A 4,691-nucleotide genomic window follows, 5' to 3' on the forward strand; every position below is an offset into this window, starting at 1 on the left:
TCACTAACCTTTTTAGCTACTTAGTTTGTGAGATTCGGATATGTGCGCACTGGGTGTGATATAACTGTCTTATTACTAACGTCGCCTTCTTTGATAAATTTTGGTAAATAAACATGTTTGTTGTCTTTATTTTTTGTGTATTCGCTGTATTGTATTGAACAAAATGGTTATGCGGCCGCGCTCGTCATTCTCTCAGTTATCTGGCCCGCTGTGAAAAAAGTTTGGTGACCCCTGGTCCAGCCTAACTGGTGTGTTTTGATATTGAATGAAAGGTCTCTCGGGAAGTGACTTGTTGGAAACAATAAATAAACATTTTATACTCCTGATTTTGAATCCACAATGGACAAATTAAAATGAATGTGGACAAAATCATCTGCACACACTGTGTACAGTCTCTTTCTTTCAGTCAAAGTAAAATAATTCACATTTATTCCATGATGCATCTTTCTTCACACAACTTCTTATTCCATAGAACCTACTTTATTACTTTTAAAGTAAATTAGTGCATCTGATAACACTTCAGAGTTGGTAGGAAGAAGAAAGGTTTGGTATAATGATCACGATATTTATTTTTGTGGAGTTTCCTGCTGTTCTCGTGATGAGTATATTTCCCTGTGCTCTATTGAACTTTTGTGCTATTGAGTATAAAGAAGCTTCATATTTCATATTTAAGAAAATGGCATGTTTGGTGACTCAAAGGACTTATTATCAAAAAGAATGGTTACTTGTTGAGAGTAGATAACTGTCAAAGAAAGTTGTTGGGTCTCATAGAACTTCACCCAGATGTTGAACTTTTAATAATGTTGTAAAAGTCCATGACTTCTATTTTCTTGTTGCTGCAGACTTAAGAAAGAGAACTGCCAGAACCTGATGCATCCAAAATAACAGGTATATTTCTCCTACTGAGGATCAACCTCAGTATGCATAATGTTTATACTACTTAACATCTCTATCACAATGCAGCCAGTAAAACCACCATTACACGTTAACACAAGCGAGTGTAACATCTTGGTGTTCTCCAATCTTTACATTATGAAAAGTCTGACAAATTACTTTAATAAGAGGCTGAGAACCACATCTCAGTGGTTGATGACAGTGGTAAAGAAAATCTATTTGTGTGTCCATGCTATATTACTCAATATATACTGGCTACACTACAACTTGCTAAATGTCAAGGAGCACCTATGCTTGTTATGAGTCTTTCAGTTGCTTTTTATAGAGCTTCTGAAGCATTAATCATGGTATTTAATTACTAGGAGAAATATCCTACTATATGGCTTGATGCCACTATGGCAGACGTTGCTTTAACTTCCATGTGGTGTCAAAAGTTGGGTTATTCAATGAACAGACAGGATCTCACAGTATGTTGAGACAATCTGCTGGCATTTTCGTGTTTAGGGCCTTGGCAATACACTATAATAAAGCCAAACCCCAACAAAATCATAAGCCATTTCATTGATGCATGGTCCACCAGGTATCACACAAGTAGTGTTTATCAAATACCACAAATGCAAACAGTTCGTTCTTCAACATTCAGTAGCTGTGAGCATATGACTAGTATACATGATTACACATTCCACTCCATCCTGCAACTAAGATAACACTTCCTCATAATAACTCATAGCCTAGACATAAATATACCAACACTCAATCTTAAAAAAAAGCATGCTTTAATGACAGGAATGCCTATTCACATTCCTTGGTCCACTTAAGACGTACATTAGCTTTCGTGAGAGCATAAAATATGGGTGATACAAAGCAAAACCAAGAAAACTGTGGAATTCTCATTTGAGCACAAGTTGAGGCCAATCTTGTACCATTGCAATCGTTGCAGGGTCATAAGTGATTACTCCGTCTCCAAGAAATTCCACCTGCATGCACATGGATGCATACTTCCCTGGTTTCTTAGCTTCTGAAGTACCAAACGCAGATTTTTCAACAGCAGATATAAACATACAGTCAAACACCAATGCATCATCGAAATATACCGTGCATCTTCCTCGTTGCAGCCCCCTCACTATAAGCTCCATTAGCCTCACAAAAATGTCAGGCAAGTTACACAGGTCAAATGGTATGATGCAAAACTTGTACGAACCATTTAGAGTGTTGAAAACAGTCTAGGTCTGCTCTCGTCACCCAGTTTAACTTGTCAGTATCTGAAAACCAGGTCTAATGTGTTGAGCCAGTAGGCACCTTCAAATAAATATAGACATTCCTCTGTCCATCAGAGTCACTGGATTTACCCATCTTAGCACACCCTCCTTCTTTTTGGCAATCACCACTGGAGACGACCACACATTCTCTGAAGGTTGTATGGTTTCATCCTTTAATATCCCCTATATCTCAGTACTGGTTATATTCCTAATATTCCAGGGAAGCAAGCATGTAGACTGTGTAACTGGACATGTACTGTATCTATGTGCTGGTGAGTTATATTTATCTGACCTAGTCAGCCATCTGGTTCCACAAATATGCATTCATATTCAACCAATAAATCATTGAGCTTCTGTCACTAGTAATACCTATAGTTTTAGTTACCTCAACTTTGCACATCATTCCAAGACCATTACAGCAGAAAGCTGGATAGTGGACTGCAGAATAACTGAAGATCACTGTCATAGCTAATGTTGTCTGCTTTTTGGATGTGAAAAAATGCATTTCATGTTTTTACTCTATTAGTGTGTTACATAGAACCAATGAACTAGACCTCATCAGCAGTAAACCATAGAACACAGAGGTAGTGTGACACCTTCTGAACAAACGATTGTGCATTCTATTGTTTCGGTACCTATTCTGGTTGGCATTGGATGATTTCAGACAGAAATGTAGTTCACCTGTTGCACAGGCAAACTGACCAACAAGTTTAACAGTACAACCATATTGCCAGGTTTTTTATAAGGCTGTATTCTTTACAGTAGGTATCTGTGACTTGTTGGCAATAAATTTGAATAATAAACGGACAGCATACAACCCACTTGTTTTAAAATAATATACTCAAAACAAGTCAAATGTATGTATAAATATTTGTTACACTATTGGTTATCACAGTTGTATCCAGAACTTTAAATAATTGTCCCTTTTGTCATAGTCCACATAGGTGAGTTCATTTAATTTAGAACACCCAATTGACAAAACAAATTATTCTCCTCTACTCTGTTATCACAATATAATTTGTGATAAATTCACTTACTTTATTCCGTGGGTTACCACAGTTGTATACAGAGCTTTAAATAATTCTCTTTTACGTCAAAGGTACACACAGACTGGTTCAGTTACTTTTGGATCCCAATTGACAAGACGAATTATTATTCTCTATTTTGTTTATTACAATACAATCTGTGATTATCACACTATAAAAGTCGCCACCTTACACTCTTGATGGCTAAACTTACAAACACAGTCTAGATCCAGATCTCTCACTAACTTTGTATTACTTTCATGTTCACTAACTTAACTTGCGTTAACTTGGTCACCTATATATGTACATTGCCCAACTTTCTACAAACTACGATACACTCTGATGTAACAATACTCACTTAAAGCGACGAGAAAAATACAAAAGATTCGAGTAACGCGATGTCAATTCTCAATAATTGAACCACACAACAAATGATTCATGAACAGTTATGTAAGCAAACTTGCCATAGCTATTGCTTCTAAAATAACTTACTTTAATGCTCACACAATATAAACTAAATAATACTCTCATATTAAACTTACAATGAACAGTCGTGTATATCTAACACAAGTACAGAATATCAATACCAGAATGAAAGTTAGAGATGTAGACGCAGTCAGAGATATCCCTCTCCAGCAAATTCCAGCCTATCACCATTTGCTAAAAAGGAATGAGTGTCAACTGGATGGAGTGGTGGCTTTGTTTGGAGTGTCTTATACACAACAAGATTATCCAGTATTATGGCTACTCCTGTATCAACCAGAAACTCTGTCTTTCACACCTGTACATTTATGGTCATATATCAAGTACCACCAAATCCTGAGAGACCTGGGCTTTTCACTGTACCCCTCTAAGCTGGTTGCCAGACTCAACTTGTGCTCCATTAGTTTCCCAGAACTGAAGTAGCACCTGTTGTGCCGTTGGTTGAAATGGGTTGCCTTGCATACCTTGCTGCTTGACATGTTACAGGCAGTTCATTTTGAAGTGGCCCAATTCCCTACACTCAAACAAGATTCTTTGGCCCTCCCTTCCTGGTAACGTCTGAGCAAAAGTATCATCGATATTTGAAGGATCAGGGAAACACTTCCCACTCACCTGAACCAATAAGTAGTGTCACAGTGCTAAGATGTGATGGCTGTTGGTTTTTCATTGGCATAGCTCAAACTTGGTGCGATGCAGTTCCTTGAGAAAGGTAGTCTGTCTGAGATATAACCACTGCAGTTGCTACTGTAGGCTTCTTTTGTGACTTACTTAGTGTTTGTTAGTGTAAGAATGTCTCTCACACCAAAGTGATCCCTCATTTTTTCATCAGGCACTCAGTTGATGAACTTGCCTGTGAGAATATTTTTACAGTATTCTAAAGGTATAAGCAGGATATGCATTCCAAGGAAGTAATGCATATTATCATTGTGAGCATTGAAATTCATGATCCCTCTTTTGAGTTTGAACTTGTCCACATGGCATATGATGATTCTCAGTCTTCCATGCTTTCTGTGCTACACAGACGAAAAGT

This window comes from Limulus polyphemus, unplaced genomic scaffold (assembly GCF_000517525.1).
Source record: "Limulus polyphemus unplaced genomic scaffold, Limulus_polyphemus-2.1.2 Scaffold155, whole genome shotgun sequence".
Taxonomy (NCBI): domain Eukaryota; kingdom Metazoa; phylum Arthropoda; class Merostomata; order Xiphosura; family Limulidae; genus Limulus; species Limulus polyphemus.